At 36.9% G+C, this 21,184-nt stretch overlaps 1 non-coding gene across 1 annotated transcript; it reads right to left on the minus strand.

The window, feature by feature from the left end:
- Nucleotides 1-5,487: 5,487 nt before the first annotated feature.
- TRNAC-GCA (transfer RNA cysteine (anticodon GCA)) lies at nucleotides 5,488-5,559 on the minus strand. The gene has a single exon. It is a non-coding gene; the product is annotated as a tRNA-Cys (tRNA).
- Nucleotides 5,560-21,184: the final 15,625 nt, after the last annotated feature.

Consider the following 21,184-nt stretch of genomic DNA (forward strand, 5'->3'; position numbering starts at 1 on the left):
GGAGGACTCATTGTCTATAATGTTGAGGTTTTTAAAACTTTAAAGAAACAACTTGGGTTAACGTGACAGGGTGTCTCTTTCTATAAATATAACATGCGCTCTTGCAGTTGTTTTTGGACTAGGATCCACAGAAGCCAGAAGATTTCCTTCAGTGTTCCATGTACTTTATGAGAGGAGGGTGTAGACCAGAGGCTGCATCTGTCAATTTTAGGGACAGTTTATAGTGGGGTTCTTTTTATTCCCTACACAGTGCTTCAGTTCTTTTCTAAAACTCCACCCTGGTCTTCCTCTAGCCACAGCACTGTTGACCCATTCATTTTTTTATTCCCATGAAGTCCTAAATTACTCTTCCATGAGCATCACTGTAGTTTCTAGCGTCCTCAACATCACCTTTCACACAGACAATTTAGATTTTCAGGAATAGACATTACTTGTGAGTGTAAAATATTTAAAACAAAAATGTAGCAAAGAGAATAAGAAGGTTAGAGAATTATGGCTAGGCGTGCTAAAGTCCCATGACATGGCAAGCATATATATATATATATATACACACACACACACACACACATATTTTCATATTATATACATATGTATATATATATATATGTATATATATATATATCCATTTTTTCCTGTGGGTTTGGCCATCACTTCTTCCAGTGATGAGTGTGCCATCTTAAATGAACCATTATTGCATCCAGTGCACTGAAGAAAGTCACACCTTCTGTCTTTGGGTCATCCATCCATTTCCCACCTCTGCTAGGTTCTAGAATGCAATGATATAGAAATCAAACACACAGTCCCTGCCTCAGAAGATCTGACTGGGGATGGGAGGTATAAGATTCAACAAAATCATCACACAAACACAAAGTTCAAGCCATGCTAAATGATATGAGGGAAAAGTACAGTGAGCCATGATGAAGTTTGTGTAGACATTGGAAAAGCAATTCCTTCACACCTGACACCTAACATTAAAGGCAAGAAATGAGTCAACCCCACCTACCCTGGCTGGAGTTCACATTTTGAATCATAGGCTCACAAATGATGGTAAATAAAAGTGAAGATGAATTCACCTGTGAGCCATATAGCTCTCGTCTGCTACATAACAATTTTGTAACTTTCCCTCTGGTTCCATAGAAATAGTGAAATTTTTATCACTCATGCTCTACTATTTCCGTGGGTTCCATATAGTTTCCATTTACTTAGCTTGGGGAAATCTCTCACATCACCTGAAAAATGTCCTCTGGTATATGAATGAAGACTTTTTTTGTGAAAACCAGGAGACTCAATGTTCAGTTACAACCACATAAGCATGATAAGTACACAGTGTATTTGTACATAGTAAAAGGAGTCATTGAACATTTTACTTTTGATAAATGTGTTTCTCAGTTCCTATGGTCTGGTCACGCTTGTGGTAGGACAACCCAGCCGTATGAGCCAAACCGTGCCCTCAAATTACACACTGAAATTCTCTAGAATTTAATGGTAGCTGTTTATATGTTGACTGATTACTATTACTATAGCAAAATATTCTTTTAGTTTAATAGAGTTATTCATAAGGCTAGATTTGTTGCAAGGACTATTACATGTATCATTATTATATAATATATAAAACACATATATTATATGAAAAACTTCTCTCTGGAAAAAGCATGAATATTCAAGAAGGCACATTTTGGGCTTTTAGTTTTTTCATTAATCCCTTTATCAACTTATTTCTAGCTTTTAACTACTAGTTTTTATTAGTTATATAATAGTTATGTTTTATGGACAGACAAGAAGGCAAGAAGGGGCATTTAAAAGATAAAGAATTCACTCAAGGTCATTTTTGGAGCTAGGAAAAGACTGATATTTTCCTGGGCAGCTTCTCTCTGTGTTTCTGTCAATGAGTTCCATCTGTATTTCCACAAGAGGGCATATATTTTTACTCCCTTGCTATTAGGAAATATCCATATTCGGAATCTAATACCAACTTTATTGTCACTTTTGGTTTTGACCTTGGCTCTGTCTTACTCTGCCTTTAGGCAGATCGTATTCTCTCTGAATTTCAAACTTTTCATCTAAAAATGAAGAACAATATGAGAGAACAAAATGAAGAACAAAAATGAGAACAATAATGTCTCCATTGAATACTTCAAAAGGTTACTGTGAAGATCAAATAAAACGATGCTTGTAAAATAGTGTTAATGTATGAGATGCTGTGCAAATTATTATTTAAGTAATCTCTTTTCTTCTGTTTTCAATTGAAAAGCTGATCCATGGTAGAAAATTGCTTAGAATACAGTGTTCCACCTAAAATCTGTCATTTTCAACTTTAGACTGAGTTCAGAAGGTCTGGAGTGGGAACCAGGGCTGGGGAAAAATTGAGGGAATGTTCTCAGTGTGAACAATCCGAGAGTAAGTTGTGCTGATCAATCCTTAAATATTTACTAGGGTATTCTTTCTTGCAGTCAGTAAAAGCTTTTCTTCTTTCCTGACTTAGTTCTAATTTTGATTTCTGGACATGTCTTCTCATACTTTCTCAGTATTTCCTAAATGAAAGCACTTCATTCTGTTACCTACTGTTTTGTTAGATTTCCCTTTCATTTTACTGTAACCTCCTGCAGCCATGAAATTAAAAGATGCTTACTCCTTGGAAGGAAAGTTATGACCAACCTGGATAGCATATTCAAAAGCAGAGACATTACTTTGCCAACAAAGGTCCATCTAGTTAAGGCTATGGTTTTTCCAGTGGTCATGTATGGATGTGAGATTTGGACTGTGAAGAAAGCTGAGCACCGAAGAATTGATGCTTTTGAACTGTGGTGTTGGAGAAGACTCTTGAGAGTCCCCTGGACTGCAAGGAGATCCAACCAGTCCATTCTGAAGGAGATCAGCCCTGGGTGTTCTTTGGAAGGAATGATGCTAAAGCTGAAGCTCCAGTACTTTGGCCACCTCATGCGAAGAGTTGACTCATTGGAAAAGACCCTGATGCTGGGAGGGATTTGGGGCAGGAGGAGAAGGGGACGACAGAGGATGAGATGGTTGGATGGTATCACCGACTCAACAGACATGAGTTTGAGTGAACTCCGGGAGTTGGTGATGGACAGGGAGGCCTGGCGTGCTGCGATTCATGGGGTCGCACAGAGTCGGACACGACTGAGCGACTGAACTGAACTGAACTGAGACCCTCTTTGCATCTTATTTCAGTCAATTAATCAAAATACGTGATTCCCTTGTTTCCCAGTCATTGTTGAATTTGATTAGCATAGTATCTGTTTTTATTACAGTTTTTACAGATTAAACACATGCTAGCATATGATGGGCCCTGTGCCAGGTCTTGGGGAAAATACAAAGATGCATCTAAATCATGGTACCTGACTGCCACTTAGACTTCTTATCATCTACAGGAAAGAAATTAATATGCTTTAGTAGCTCAGAGAAAATAGTGATTTCATATGAAACAAGGCTAAAGTTGTCCAACTATAAGTCAACAAAGCCTAGGGTTTTAAAGACAGCCCTCTAAACATAAATGAAAACAGAAAATTGTACTAAAATGTCTGCTATTACTTTCTATTGTTGGTTTTTGATCCAATTTCTTCTTATGGACAGGCTTTTAAAGATGGTTTAGAAGAAAGATATTTGTGTTCCTCAAAAATTATAGCATCAATATTTTCTCAATGTAAAATTTGGCAAGCTCTGGGTTACTTAAGAACCTTCAGATGAGGTGTTATGTAACCTAGAGTAATAAATAGAATTTTAAAAAGTGAAAGAAATCAAAGAGGGTTGGAAATTTCTTTGAGAAAGAGAAGAAAGACACTGGTAGAACAAAGGACAATATAGAAAGGAGAAACAGAGGAAAACCAGAATTGAGAACTGAGAGATGAAAAGAGACAGCTCTTATTGTGCTGGATCAAGGCATGGGTGAAGACTGACGTCTCCTGGATTTTTAATTTTCTCTGTGATTATCCTTAGAATAACCTTAGAAGCTGTCACTGAAGGTTAAGATACATGACAATTTAATCAGTAGATTTTAATATTTTTAAGGGTGGTAAACCAGCTGATAAGAATGATATAAAGTAATACAGGATTTTTTCCAATTAAAAGAATGTCATGGTTCCATGAAAAAGCTTTAATATCTTTGAAAGGTGCACAATTTCAGAAAGTCTGGCTCACATTGTGGTCTCTGCTGCCTCCTGGGGTTGTGCCCATGATATGTGGCATCCAGTATTAGAATTGCGAGAGAAACATATAGATATTTCTAGAGAGCTAAAGAACGCAAAACCATCAGATATTTAAGGAAGTGTATGTGTATGTGTGTGTGTGTGTGTGTGTGTGTGTGTGTTCACATACACACAGAGTCGAACATGACTGAGGAGACTTAGCACACATACATTCATTGTTCACTCAGAGAAATAGTAGTTTATCCGAAACACTAATTTTCTGGGATAAGCTGGGAGAGTTAAGAAATGATAAGATTTAACCCAAAGATATGGACTCTAGGGACTTCTAAGCAGATACCATGACACACTAATCACAGAAATAAGTTTAACTTAGAGTTTAGGGTCATGATCTTGGATAACTCCAATTCCAGATTTCACACCCCAGAGGAACCCCCTGGTCTTCAAGTCACCTCAGCCTCACCAGCTGAGAAGGTAGTTGCCTCGTAGGGGATAAATGTCTTTAACTCCAAGGAGAAGTGAAATTCTAGCTCTGAGAATTGAGCATGGAGGGGTGAAGCACTCAAATCTATAGGAATGCAGATTTTTGTGGCGAAATATAATTTGTGCAGCTTTCAGCTGTTTGAAAAGTAAAAGGTGAAAGTGTTAGTCGCTCAGTCATATCTGACTCTTTGCGACCCCGTGGACCATAGCCTGTCTGGTTCCTCTGTTCATGGAATTCTCCAGGCAAGAATACTGGAATGGGTTGCCATTTCCTTCTTCAGGGGATCTTCCTGACCCATGGATTAAACCTGGATCTCCTGCATTGCAGGCTAATTATTTGTCATCTTAGCTATTCCCCCCCTCCCCCAAATTTGTCCAGATTTTAGCAGCTTAAGCTTAAAAAAAAAAAACTTACAGAGATTTTTATCCTAGAACAGCAGCAAATGCATAACTGAGTAATGGATTGAGTAATTTGCTTAAATGTCTGATAATTAGTTGAAGTCTTACAACATTGTAAGATTTGACCATATAGGAAATCTTGAAGCTAATATTTATTTATGATAATTACTGAAGTGCATACGGAGGCTTCTCTAATCATCTGGGTGTCCTTTAAAAGGAAATCAAGATATTACATTATTAACTACAATTTCAAAATATTGAAGGGAATGTATATAAGCAATTACATTGTAAAATCTCTGTGAAGTGAAGTGAAGTGAAGTGAAATCACTCAGTCACGTATCCGACTCTTTGCTACCCCATAGACTAGCCTATCAGGCTCCTCCATCCATGGGATTTTCCAGGCAAGAGTGCTGGAGTGATTTGCCATTTCCTTCTCCAGGGGATCTTCCCAAACCAGGAATTGAACCTGGGTCTCCCGCATTGCAGGCAGACGCTTTACCGTCTGAGCCACCAGGGAAGCCAATGATTATTAAAAGAGGTTCAACTGATACATGGAATAATATCATTTATAAATTGAACTGAAAGATTAAGAAGTACTGTTTTGAATTAAGTTTAAAAGAGAGAATATTAATATAATATACCAAGGTTCACCATGAATAACTGTTTTTGCTCAAAAGTCCACCCTTTAGGGCATCCAAAAAATTTAGTTTGAAAATATGCTGCTGCTGCTGCTGCTGCTGCTAAGTCGCTTCAGTCATGTCCGACTCTGTGCAACCCCATAGACGGCAGCCCAACAGGCTCCGCCATACTTGGGATTCTCCAAGCAAGAACACTGGAGTGGGTTGCCATTGCCTTCTCCAATGCATGGAAGTGAAAAGTGAAAGTGAAGTCACTCAGTCGTGTCTGACTCTTCCTGACCCCATGGACTGCAGCCTACCAGGCTCCTCCATCCATGGGATTTTTCAGGCAAGAGTACCAGAGTGGGCTGCCATTGCCCTCTCCGCTATGCTTAAAGTCAAAACCATTCTTGGACTTTTCAGTTATGATATAAGTTACTTTGTTATCCAAGACTTGGAATAGAATATGTTTTGACTAATACAGCAGATTTGAGGAGACTTTGAAATGTGGGTGGGAAAAGAAAGACGTTAGGAGACATGTTGGCTATTTGAGAATATTTGGGGAAATGGGGTTTTTAAAAAGTCATGCTGTATATTTGAAAAATAATTCCACATTGAAACTGAGCAATATTAGAAAACTCTTCTTTGAAGACTGTAGAGGAAATTTGAAAAATGCCACATATTTAAATTATTCAGTCATGATCCCACCTTCCCACATGGCGCAATGGTAAAGAATCTGCTTGCCAATGCAGGAGAAGCAAGAGATATGGCTTCAATTCCTGGGTCAGGAAGATTCGCTAGAGAAGGAAATGGCAACCCACTCCAGTATTCTTGCCTAGAATATCCCATGGATAGAGAAGCATGGTGGGCTACAGTCCATGGTGTGGCAAAAGTATGACATGACTGAGCCCTCACACATACACTTTCATGATCCCACCACCCAGAAATTCAGTTCAGTTCAGTTTAGTTCAGTTCAGTAGCCCAGTCATGTTTGACTCTTTGCAACCCCAAAGACTGCAGCACACCAGGTTTCCCTGTCCATCACCAACTCCCAGAGCTTGCTCAAACTCATGTCCATTGTGTCGGTGATGCCATCAAACCATCTCATCCTCTGTTGTCTCCTTTTCCTCCTGTCTTCAATCTTTCCAAGCATCCAGGTATTTTCCAATGAGTCAGTTTTTTGCATCAGGTGACCAAAGTATTGGAGTTTCAACTGCAGCATCAGTCCTTCCAATGAATAGTCAGGACTGATTTCCTTTAGGATTGACTTGTTTGATCTCCTTGCAGTCCAAGGGACTCTCAAGAGTCTTCTCTAACACCACAGTTCAATTCACCATCAATTCTTCAGTGCTCAGCTTTCTTTATAGTCCAACTCTCATATCGAATATTTCTACTGGAAAAACCATAGCTTTGACTAGATGGACCTTTGTTGGCAAAGTAATGTCTCTGCTTTCTAATATGTTGTCTAGGTTGGTCATAACTTTTCTTCCAAGGAGCAAGCATCTTTTAATTTCATGGCTGCAGTCACCATCTGCAGTGATTTTGAGCCCCCCAAAATAAAGTCTCTCACTGTTTCGACTGTTTCCCCATCAATTTGCCATGAAGTGATGGGACTGGATGCCATGATCTTAGTTTTTTGAATATTGAGTTTTAAGACAGCCTTTTCACTCTCCTCTTTCTCTTTCATCAAGAGGCTCCTTAGTTCTCCTTTGCATTCCTCCATAAGGGTGGTGTCATCTGCATATCTGAGGTTATTGATACTTCTCCTGGCAATCTTGATGCCAGCTTGTGCATCATCCAACATGGCATTTCCCATGATGTGCTCTGAATATAAGTTAAATAAGCAGGGTGACAATATACAGCCTTAACATACTCCTTTTCCTATTTGGAACCAGTCTGCTGTTCCATTTCCAGTTCCAACTGCTGCTTCCTGACCTGCATACAGATTTCTCAGGAGGAAGGTAAGGTGGTCAGGTATTTCTATCTGTTGAAGAATTTTCCATAGTTTGTTGTGATCCACAGAGTCAAAGACTTTGGCATAGTCAATAAAGCAGAAATAGATGTTTTTCTGGAACTCTTGCTTTTTCAATGATCCAGCAGATGTTGACAATTTGATTTCTTGTTCCTCTGCCTTTTCTAAAGCCAGCTTGAACATCTGGAAGTTCATGGTTCATGTACTATTGAAGCCTGGCTTGGAGAATTGTGAGCATTACTTTGCTAGTGTGTGAAATGAGTGCAATTGTGCAGTAGTTTGAGCATTCTTTGGCATTGCTTTTCTTTGGGATTGAGATGAAAACTGACCTTTTCTAGTCCTGTGGCCACAGCTGAGTGTTCCCAATTTGCTGGTATATTGAGTGCAGCACTTCCACAGCACCATCTTTTAGGATTTGAAATAGCTCAACTGGAATTCCATCACCTCCACTAGATTTGTTCATCGTGATGCTTCATAAGCCCACTTGACTTTGCATTCCAAGATGCGAACCCAGAAATAACTAGTTAATATATCAATGTCTTTTCTTCTATTCTTTTACTATTTCTATGTGTGTATATTCATGTGCTTATATAAAGTATGTAACAATGACAATATATATCAACATATATATTCATCTCTTTTTGTATATATGATACATCTTATATACACACATAGTATTGTATCCTACTCTTTCGGTGAACTTCATATTATAAAATATTTTAGAATCTATGTTCTAAGACTCTTATTTTTGAGTTGAGCCTACCCTGGTTTTGAAAGTAAAGTCTAATTCTTACCTTTCCATATTAAGCAGATAAAGTGATATGAATTTTCTACAGACCTTCGAGCCTGGTTTCAAACATTCAAATATTTATCTGTATCCCATGGAGTTTTAGGTTGCAAGACATGTGGCCAATTATTAGACATGATAAGACACAGTTGAGGTACCTTGAACCTTTACTCAGATACCACCTCTTTCCTGCTTTCTGCAACCTGTGATTAGGGCTGTCAGGTAAAATACAAGATGCTCAGTTCATAGCTCAGTGGGTAAAATAATCCAGCTGCAATGCAGGAGACACAGGAGATGTGGGTTCGATCCCTGGGTCCAGAAGATCCCTTGGAGAAAAACACAGCAACCCACTCCAGTATTCTTGCTTGGACAATCCCATGGGTAGAGGAGCCTGGCGGGCTACAGTCCAAAGGGTGACACTGAGTGACTAAGCATGCACACAGTTCAAGTTAAATTTAAGATAAATAACAGAAACATTTTTAATAGAAGTATGCCCCATGCAATAGTTGATGCATATTTACACTAAAATATTATTTATTGTCATTGTGAAATTTAAGTATAACTGAGTATCCTCTATTCTTATTTGCTCAATCTGACAACCGTACCCACAACCCTAACAGTTGCATCAGGTTGAAGCAGAGCTGGGTCTCAGAGTCCTGGTTCACATGCCCCTCTCTGGTCCAATTCCAAGTCTCCCTTGTTCCTTGAGTATCCTCAATAAGAAAAAGTAAAGAGATTCTGATCTAGAGTGATTGTAAGAATGGAAAAGAAGAAACAGGTAAGAAGTATTTTGGATATAGAAATTGAGAGAGTACAGATTCAAGGATGACACCAGATTTTCATTCTATATGCATGTAAGACACTGGCTATGTCATTGAGTGTGATGGGAAAATCAAGAGACAGGGCCACTTTAAAACCAGTAGGACATCAAGTTGAAGATGATTGATTATCAGGTAACTTATTCAACACTGGTCCCACTCCCAAGGTTTCGCCTTATGGCACATTTTTGAGTATTTGACTGGAACTGCTTCAAAGAAGAACCCCACCCTCTCTTTCTTAACAGTTGGAGGAGCACGGTCCACAAGAGTTGGCTTGATGTATTCTTCCTGTTCATCCCCCACTGCTTACCAGCCTTTATCCTTTTTCTACATCAACTGAAATACACAGGGTTTTCCTTTTCATTTCCTTGAAAAAATTTTTTTTAATTGGAGGAAAATTGCTTTACTAATATTGTGTTGGTTTCTGCCATACGACAACATGAATCAGTCATAATTATATATATATATACACACATATGTATATTTATATGTGTGTGGTAGTTGCTCAGTCATGTCTAGCTCTTTGCAGCCTCATGAACTGTAGCCTGCCAGGCTTCCCTGTCCACGGAATTCTCCAGGGAGGAATACTGGAGTGGATTGCCATTCCCTTCTCTAGAGGATCTTCCCAATTCAGGGATTGAAATATATCCCCTTCTTCTTGAGCCTCCCTCCCCTCACCCCATCCCACCTCTCTAGGTCATCACAGAGCACCAGGTTAGGGCCCTTGTATTATACAGCAAGTTCCCACTATTTCACACATGATACTGTATATATGTCAATGCTACTTTCTCAATTTGTCCCACTCTCATCTTCCCCTCTGTGTCCACAAACCTGTTCTTGACATCTGTGTCTCCATTCCCTCCCTGTAAATAGATTAATCTCTAGCATTTTTTTCTAGGTTCCGTATTTCTGCAGTAATATATGATATTTGTTTTCTCTTTCTGACTTACTCTCCATAAGAGGCTCTAGGTTCATCCACCTTGCTACTGCTGACTCAAATTCGTTCCTTTTTATGGCTGAGTAATATTACATTGTATATATGTACCACACCTTCTTTATTTGTTCACCTGTTGATAGACATCTAGGTTGCTTCTATGTCCTGACTATTGTAAATACTGCTGCAATGCACACTGGGGTACATGTATCTTTTAGAATTGTTGCTTTCTCAGGGTATATGCATGGTATTGTGGGATTGCTTGGTCATGTAGTAGATTTATTCCTAGTTTTTTTTTTTTTTTCTTAAGGGATTTCCTGTTGTTGTTGTTCAATTACCAAATCATGTCCTACTCATTGTGACCCCATGGACTGCAGCAGGCCAGGCTTCTCTGTCCCTTACCATCTCCTGGAGTTTCCCCAAGTTCATGTCCATTGAGTCAGTGGTGCCACCCAACCATCTCATCCTCTGTTGCCATCTTCTCCTCCTGCCCTCAATCTTTCCCAGCACCAGGGTCTTTTTCAGTGAGTCAGCTCTTTGCCATCAGGTAGCCAAAGTATTGGAGTTTCAGTTCAGCATCAGTCTTTCAAAAGAATATTCAGGGCTGATTTCCTTTAAGAATGACTTGTTTGAAATTCTAGCAAATGGAATCCAACAACATATTAAAAAGATCATACATCATGACCAAGTGGGCTTTATCCCAGGGATGCAAGGATTCTTCAGCTTTCACAAATCAATCAATGTGATACACCACATTAACAAATTGAAAGATGAAAACCATATGATTATCTCAGTAGATGCAGAGAAAGCCTTTGACAAAATTCAACATCCATTTATGATAAAAACCCTCCAGAAGGCATGCATAGAAGGAACATACCTCAACATAATAAAAACTATATATGACAAACCCACAGCAAATATTATCCTCAATGGTGAAAAATGAAAGAATTTCTCCTAAAGTCAGGAGCAAGACAAGGATGCCCACTCTCACCACTACTACTGAACATAGTTTTGGAAGTTTTAGCCATAGCAATCAGAGAAGAAAAAGAAATAAAAGGAATCTAGATTGGAAAAGATGAAGTAAAATTCTCACTGTTTGCAGATGACATGATACTGTACATAGAAAACCCTAAAGACTCCACCAGAAAATCACTAGAGCTAATCAATGAATATAGTAAAGTTGCAGGATAGAAAATTAACACACAGACTCCCATGCATTAATATACACTAACAATGAGAAAACAAAGAGAAACTAAGGAAACAATTCCATTCACCATTGCAATGAAAAGAATAAAATACTTAGAAATAAATCTACCTAAAGAAACAAAAGACCTATATATAGAAATCTATAAAACACTGACGAAAGAAATCAAAGATGACACAAAGAGATGGAGAAATATGCCATGTTCATGGATCGGAAGAATCAATATAGTGAAAATGAGTATACTACCCAAAGCAATCTATAGATTCAATGCACCCCCCCTATCAAGCTACCAATGGTATTTTTCAGAGAACTAGAACAAATAATTTCACAATTTGTATGGAAATACAAAAAATCTCAAATAGCCTAAACAATCTTGAGAGAGAAAAATGGAACTGGAGGAATCAACCTGTCTGACTTCAGGCTCTACTACAAAGCAACAGTCATCAAGACAGTATGGTACTGGCACAAAGACAGAAACATAGATCAAGGGAACAAAATAGAAAGCCTAGAGATAAATCCACACACCTATGGACACCTTATCTTTGACAAAGGAGGTAAGAATATACAATGGAGAAAAGACAATCTCTTTAACAAGTGGTGCTGTGAAAACTGGTCAACCACTTGTGAAAGAACATTTTCTAACACCATACACAAAAATAAACTCAAAATGGATTAAAGATCTAAATGTAAGACCAGAAACTATAAAACTCCTAGAGGAAAACATAGGCAAAACACTCTCTGACATAAATCATAGCAGGATCCTCTATTACCCGCCTCCCAGAATATTGGAAATAAAAGCAAAAATAAACAAATGGAACCTAATTAATCTTAAAAGCTTTTGCACAATGAAGGAAACTGTGAGCAACGTGATAAAACAGCCTTCAGAATGGGAGAAAATGATAGCAAATGGAGCAACTGATGAATGAATCTCAAAAATATACAAGCAACTCCTGCAGCTCAATTCCAGAAAAATAAGCAACCCAATCAATAGATGGGCCAAAGAACTAAACAGACATTTCTTCAAAGAAGACATACAGATGGCTAACAAACACATGGAAAGATGCTCAACATCACTCATTATCAGAGAAATGCAAATCAAAACCACAATAAGGTACCATCTCATGCCGGTCAGAATGGCTGCTAGCAAAGTCTACAAACAATAAATGTTGGAGAGGGTACAGAGAAAAGGGAGCCCTCTTACACTGTTGGTGGGAATGCACACTAGGACAGCCACTATGGAGAACAATGTGGAGATTCCTTAAAAAACTGGAAATAGAACTGCCATACAACCCAGCAATCCCACTGCTGGGCATACACACTGAAGAAACCAGAGTGGAAAGAGACATGTGTACCCTAATGTTCATCACAGCACTGTTTACAATAGCCAGGACATGGAAGCAACCTAGATGTCCATCAGCAGATGGATGGATAAGAAAGCTGTGGTACATATACACAATGGAATATTACTCAGCCATTAAAAAGAATACATTTGAATCAGTTTTAATGAGGTGGATGAAACTGGAGCCCATTATACAGACTGAAGTAAGTCAGAAAGAAAAACACCAATACAGTATATTAATGCATATATATGGAATTTAGAAAGACAGTAATGATGACCCTATATGCGAGACAGCAAAAGAGACACAGATATAAAGAACAGACTTTTGGACTCTGTGGGAGAAGGTGAGGGTGGGACAATTTGAGAGAATAGCATTGAAACATGTATATTACCACATGTGAAATAGATTGCCAGTCCAGGTTCAATGCATGAGACAGGGTGCTCAGGGCTGGTGCACTGGGATGACCCTGAGGGATGGAATGGGGAGGGAAGTGGGAGGGAGGGTCAGGATGGGGAACACATGTACACCCATGGCTAACTCATGTGAACGTATAGCAAAAACCACTACAATATTGTAAAGTAATTAGCCTCCAATTAAAATAAATTTAAAAAAATAAAAAAAAAACGTAATCATGAACATAAAGAAAAAAACAGAATGACTTGTTTGACCTTGTTGCCCTCCAAGGAACTCTTAAAAGTCTTCTGCAGCACCACAGTTTGAAAATATCTCCATAATGGCTGTATCAGTTTACATTCCCACCAACACTGCGGGAGGGTTTCCTTTTCTCCACATTCTCTCCAACATTTATTGTTTGTAGATTTTTTTTTTATGATAGCCATTCTGACTGGTGTGAGATAATAACTCATTGTAGTTTTGATTTACATTTCTCTAATAATGAGCAATTTTAAACATTTTTTCACGTATCTATGGGCCATCTGTATATTCTCTTTGGAGAAATGTTTGTCTAGCTTTTCTGCCCATTTTTTGATTGGGCTGTTTATTTTTCTGATATTGAGCTGTATGGGCTGCTTATATATTTTGGAGATTAATCCTTTGTCAGTTTCTTCCTTTGCAATTATTTTCTCCCATTCTGAGTATTATCTTTTCATCTTGTTTATAGTTTCCTTTGCTGTGCAAAGCTTTTATGTTTTATTAGGTCCAATTTATTTATTTTTGTTTTTATTTCCATTAATCTAGGAGGTGGTTCGGAGAGAATCTTGCTGCAATTTATGTCAAAGAGTATGCTGCCTATGGTTTCCTCTAAGAGCTTAATAGTTTCTGGCCTTAGATTTAAGTCTTTAATCCATTTTGAGTTTATTTTTTGGTAAACAGGAATTTTAAAAAGAATCCTTCTAGAAAGTATCTGAATTGTGACAACCAGGATTTTTATTTCAAAAAACATTAAAAACCCTCCTTAATGAAGAATGTACCCACTATTAAGACAAAAGGAGATATCATGAGATTAGGTGCCAGCTAGCCTGTGTGACTGGAATCAAAGTTTCACTCAATAGATTTTTGTAACCAGAAGGGCAACTGTCATGACTCATGGAAAGAATAGTGTTCCACACAACTATCTATTCCTCATCACAGTAATATAAAATATTAATGTCTAATTTAGTTAAAGAGTAGAAAAAGGAAATAGAGGAGGAAAGAACCCTCCTGCCATGTGGGAGATCTGGGTTTGATCCCAGGGTTGGGAAGATACCCTCAAGAAGGGAAAGGCTACCCACTTCAGTATTCTGGCCTGGAGAACTCCATGGAATGTATTGTCCATGGAGTAGCAAAGAGTCAGACACTACTGAGTGACTTTGCTGTCACTTTTTCACTTTTGGAGAGCATTTGGGCCAAATTAATTAAGAATATTAAAAAATGCCAGTGACCTAGAAATACCCATTTAAAAATTAAATTAAGAGCATAATCAAAATGTATAAAAAGATGTTTGTATAAAGATGTTCACAGCATGGTTTAGGATAAATGTTAAAAACTCCTTAATGTCCATTAACAGCAGATTAGTCAAATAATGATATATTTTCATAAAATAGAATTTAATCTAGACTTCAAGATATTAAATAGTAAATGACTTAGGAAATGGTTCACAATATTAAATTTTAAAAAGTTATGAAATATTAAGCCCACAGAATTTTTACAATTTTCTGAAAAATAATACCTATACATTTTCCTTCTTTTAATGATACCTCCAAGACATGAGGGTTGGCAAGATCATTAAAGGGAGGAAAATATGAAAAGAGGGGTCAAGATACTGCCTGAGACTACTGAGATCAAAAGGCCACATTGGGAGAGAAATTAGTAAAAAAAGATTGAGAAAATGTCATCAGAACAGGTCAATGAAAAATGGCAAAAGGCACTAAATTAAAGAAGTCATTTTATGAAGGGAATGGTGGCAAACAGTCTACAATTTCAGAAAGGCTAGGTAAAAGATTTTGAAGCATTTGAAAAACACTCAAATAATAAGAGAAATAGGTAAAATAACAGTTTTTAGGAAAAGGATATTTTAAGCAAAGCAGTAGGATATAAACTTGACTGAATAATAAACAAGGTAGTGGAAATGACAGAGTATCTGTAAGACTGAAAAACCAAGTAGTCTTTAGGTCTCTCTTCTATGCTGTTGTTTTATAATAGGGAAAATCCAGAATTTAAAATCTGTAAAAATATTTATTAAAATATAAAAGTTAAATTAAAAATACATAAATATTTACAGAAAAGCTGGAAGAATATGAAACAAAATCTTGAGAGTGATTATCTGTGTAGCAAGATAACAGTATCATGCATTGCCTTTGAAATTAAAAAACATGCTGTTTACTGAAACTGTATATAGCCTTATTCTGTATTTTCCAAATTTCCTATAAATGTGCTATACTTTCATAATTAAAAAAATAAAAATAAAGAAACTAAAAATTATACTATTGAAAAAATAACAATTTAAATGAAATTATGGATTAGTGTTGCATGCCCTTAAGTTTCAACTTTGGTGGTTGGAGGGGAAATCCTATTAAAACCATTTGTTTATTGTTTAAAAAAAATGAAAGCATATTAGCAGGAAAGAACTTCATTTCTTCGTAACTGGGAGACCTTCTAAAATTTCTGCATTTGTAGGGTTGATCTAAATTTTGGTTCACCTGATGTTGTTTCAAAAAATAAAAATGTCCTCCAGTTTTTAAAGCTGTATTTTAAAGGATCTCTATAATGCTAGAAAAAAAATTGTGTGGCATAAAAATTGCTCTTTAAGTAACATTTGATGTCCTGTGTGTAAAAGAACTAGAAATGTATATTTAAAACTTAGAGACAAAAATACTTTGCAAAATCACTTTTAGATTATATTTTGACCTTTTGAATAAAACAACTTTTAAAAGTGAAAGTAACCTAAGATGAAAGTCACTCTAACTTGCAACAATGCAAAGTATCCAAAAGCAAAATTTAATCCTTTTACATGATTGTCACAGACCAAGTAGTTCCCCATAAATCTCTTCAGTTTCAAGTTAAATGAAAATGCTTTTAAACCAAACTATAATGACTTCTAAAATAGAAAGTTTCTTGAGGTTAGGAGTTACCACAACCTTCCAGCCACCCAAAAAGCATTCTACAAGTAGGAATAGGCATCTATTTTGGGTGAAGTATTTTGGGTCCAATTCTTAGGGATAATGCTCAAGTTCTTTGGGCATTTCTGGGGTGGTGTTGGAAGAACTAGCCTTGTGTGTGGTCTGCGTTCCTGCAGCAATGACAAACCACAGAAAAGATCTGGAAGACCCGCAGAGAATGTACCCAGATCTCACTTGTGTCAGAGTTTTCTCTGGGCAGTGAAATTTTCAAGGGATGACACGAATGGAATTACTTCGACATATTTTGCTCATTTTAGTCGGCATCTGTGTGATATCATCCCCTTGAAGTCCGGTAGGGAGGACCGATGACTCATTTTAAAAACAACTGTTTGCCCAAGTAGGTTACTCTTGCTCAGTGCACGACTCACCGCTTACCATCGCCTTGTTTTATGATTGCACGTGATACTGCTGACTTTGTGTTTCTGAGCCAGTCTTCCTGTTAACAACAGGGCTTATATTTGAGCTGTTTCTGGAGGAGATGACTTGACACATGGCTTCAATCTCCTTTCTCCTGCAGCTTATGAAGCCAGCCAGTTGGCAGATTCCAGGTCCATAGCAGAAATATGGGCTGCTATTCTTGCGCTGAGCTGGATTTCGGTTGTTATAGCACAAATAAGCTTCTCACAACATGTGAAAAAGTATAGGACATGAAAAGAAGTGAGGCGGGGGTGGCAGAGGTGGGGGGCACATACAGCACCTATTGAGGGTGAGATGTGGAAAATAATGCAGAGCGGATACTGTCAAGGGTATGCGGGCAGCTATTGTGTAAATATGGGCAATGCTCACCATTTCAGTTCATAGAGTGCAGTGTCTGTGCAAACTCTGGCATTATTGCAATAGATTATCTCAGGCTTTGATAATTTTTTCCAAGATGGATATTATAAAAAATACGCTTTTCCATTTCTAATGTTTCTTGTACGGATGAAGTAAAAATGGAACTGGAAACAAATCTGGAGTTCGAATTTAGTTTCACTGTTAGATATATGTTAGGCTATTAATTTATCTTCTTGGACTTTAATTTTTCCTATCTGTATGATGAAACCTTGGGGTAATGATCTCCAAGAACTGTATTTACTCTCAAATTTGAAATTTATCATTCCAAGTATTGGCCTGTCCCATCTGGAACAGCGATTCCTGCTTTTAATCCTGATAACCTAAAAGACTGACTTGAAATGTTTGTTCAATTTTAAGCCAATTTCTCCTCTTGTGACTCAGGTTCCCTCTCTGCAGGGTTTGAGGCTTAAAAGGCTCCTAGTTCAAGTTTATTTGACATTGATGAATATATGCTGGGAATAAAAATGATTTTTTTCTTACAACTAAATTCTTTCTTCTTCAGAGAGCTTTATAAATATTGAAACGGCAAGTTTTGAGATATGATAGTACTTTGAAAATATAATTTCTATACATGAGCATGGTTATATTCTATATTATGTTTATCAAAGTAACAAAATAGGATGGCACATTGTTGAAAACCTGAAGCCAAAGCTATTGTTTTCAGGAACCAACAGGGTCAGAATTCATTAAAGAAAGAAATTTAGATATTTTGTCATGATTTCCTTATTTAATAAATATTTATTGAGTACTTATTATGTAAAAAGCAGTTTGGAATATATCAGTGTTTGGAATATATTAGTGGAAAAGCAGACAATGATTTCTGTGCTGATGGAGCTTACATATTATTTGTTTTATTAGCTGCTAAGGAACATGAGTTATTTAACAGATTTTTCTGAAATAATTTTTTTTTTCAGAAGCAAAAATTGATAGCTAAAGTGTAACTCTTGGTTATTCTCCATTTTATTTTATTACTTCCAAAAAATACTACATGCTCTTTCTCCAAACATCTGTTGACTTGTTAAGTCACACATGTTCTCACATAGTCTGTAAATGGGTTGCTTTAAATAATGCAAATAATAGTCATGTTCTCTTTTGGGTGAATTTTAGTGTGTCTCATTGTCATTATGATTATGTTTGGATAACAGGATAGCACTACAGATATTTCTATAAAACAACAACATATCACAATAAAACAAGCAAAGAAGCAAATATACATATCGGTTAAAAGAAACATTTTTTGTGGAGTTATTAATCTGGTAATAGTTCTATCTTATCTAGATAAATAATTTAAACACAGTGTTCAATTTGCCAGTTCTTTGGACGGCAACAAACTATTTAGCACATTTCATGTTATGTTTATTTTATTTGACTAACTATAATTATGTCATAGAAAGATCAATAGCATATGTACATTTTGGTTTCACAATAATTTTTAAAATGATTTATTAAAATGAAATCTTCAGCTGATAGAATGCTGATAATTCATTTCATTAAAATTTATGCATAGATTTTTTTTTTTTTTTTAGATCTAAAATTCTAAGCAGCTGTACATATTTGGACGTAAAAAGTAGAGGAACTTCCTGCAAAAAAATTCTGGAAGTTGAAATTTCTCTAGCAATCTCTGTGGTTCACACTGAAAACAAAACTTGATAGCTTTTTTTAAAATGCTCTTTTGGTTTGTCAGTACTTGACAGTGAACTGTTTTTCTGTATTCCATCCCTGTATTCTCTAGGGATTATTTAAAAACTAGGCATCAGTATTATTTTTGGTACTAATTGCCTGAGAAATTAATTAGATGATAGATTGATGACCCAGAGTTAGCCCTGACATCCAAGATCTAGTATTTCATGAAATACTGTGGAAATATTTGGAAATTCCCAGTACTTTTTTTCTGCTTCAGAGATTTCATCATATGCTGACAATAAGTACAGAAAAACTAGACCATAGCAGGATACCATTGTTCTTACCCTGAAGTGAATTAGAGATTTATCAGACTTAATACATTTATAAGAGTACACCTTAAAATTTGGCCCCATGTTTTAATTGAAATATAGTTGATTTACAAGATTGTATTAGCTTCCGGTGTGCAATATAGCGGAGGAGGCAAGGGCAACCCACTACAGTACTCTTGCCTGGAGAATCCCATGGACGGAGGAGCCTGGTAGGCTACAGTCCACGGGGTTGTTCAGAGTCGGACACGACTGAGAAACTTCACTTTCACTTTTCACTTTCATACATTGGAGAAGGAAATGGCAACCCACTCCAGTGTTCCCTGGAGAATCCCAGGGACAGAGGAACCTGTTGGGCTGCTGTCTATGGGGTTGCACAGAGTCGGACATGACTGACGCGACTTAGCAGCAGCAGCAGCAGTGCAATATAGTGATTCAGTATTTTTTAAAGATTATATTCCCTTAAAGTTGTTTTTAAAATGTTGGCTATATTTTCTATTCTGTGCAATATATCCTTGTAATTTATTAATTTTATTCTTAGTAGCTTGTGCCTTAACCCCTTAACCCTTTCTTGCCCTTTTCTTCTTCCCTTTCCTCTCTGGTAACCACTAGTGTGTTCTCTATATCTGTGAGTCTGTTTCTGTTTTGTTATATTCATTTGTTTGTTTTATTTTTTAGAGTCAACATATAAGAGATAATATACAGTATTTGTCCTTGTCTGGCTTATTTCTCCTAGCATAATAACCTGTAGAATCACCTATGTTGTTGGAAATGGCAACTTTTTATTTTTTATGGCTGAATAGTATTCCATTATATATATAGATCACATCTTCTTTATTCATTCTTTGTTCATGGTTGCTCCCAGTGTTTTAAGGTAGTTTTTGCAAGAAAAAAATTATGTGGGGTACATGGTGGATTGAGCTTCCCTGGTGGCTCAGATGATAAGGAATCTGCCCACAGTGTGGGAGACCTGGGTTCGATTCCTGGGTTGGGAAGATCCCCTGGGGGAGGGCAAGGCAGCCCACTCCAGTATTCTTGCCTGGAGAATCCCCAAGGGCAGAGGAGCCGGGCTGGTTACAGTCCATGGTGTTGCAAAGAGTCAGACACAACTGAGCAACTAAGCACAACACAGCACATGGTGGATTATGCCTTTTCTGATATAGTTATGAGGGAGTAGAGAACATCCATCTATCTTTTACTCATTCCTACTAAATTGTGATATAATCAGTAAAGATTCTTTGACTTAGGATTTTTTGTCATTAATAATTTTTCTTCTAATAGCAGTTATGGGAGGTCAATTATGTTTCATCACATTCTGTATTTTTAATGTGAATCCTACAGTTGAATGTATGAATAGCCTCACATTGTCACAGCATTCCACTGAATATTTGAGCACACATGTCCTAGGAACCCAGGAAGATCAATAAGGATCTTTCTTCAGCTTCGTATGATTAGTTATTTTTCTTACTTTAAATTTGTATTTGATAAATTAGGAAACTATTACGTATTTTTTTTTTCTGATAATCAGCCCATTTTGCATAGTATTTCAACAATTATTATGGCTTCCAGAAAGCAGTATACCTAAAAAAAGATAGCCAACTGATTATTCATCATTGTGTTTTTTAATTTATTTTAAATGTTAAGTGCCTCAGTATGTGATTTGATGGATAACTCTACTACTTTAGAAATTTTGCTGTTGGATTAACAATCTAAAACTGCATTTTCCTCCATTGTTATTTATCTTGAAAGGGCCTATTTTTATAGTTACAAAGATGATATAATCTTGAGATTATTCATGATTTTTCTGTCTTAAGAGTAAGCATAGTTGCACAGCTGATGTTAGTTTTATAAGATGATAAATTACTGATTAAAATATCTGGGTAAGCCATAATATTTGTGTCCTATTTTTGAACCTGGGCCCAACCTAGCATTGAGTTTAACTATTTCTGGCCCAAGTCAGCTCTCAAGGCCCCAAGAAGATAACAGTGGAAGTCAGCACACTGTGCATATAGCCAGACTGGGTCTGCCATGGCAAAGCAGGCTCTCATGGAAAGATTTTTTTTTGTCATT

Source organism: Budorcas taxicolor, chromosome 9 (assembly GCF_023091745.1).
Source record: "Budorcas taxicolor isolate Tak-1 chromosome 9, Takin1.1, whole genome shotgun sequence".
In the NCBI taxonomy this organism is placed as follows: Eukaryota; Metazoa; Chordata; class Mammalia; order Artiodactyla; family Bovidae; genus Budorcas; species Budorcas taxicolor.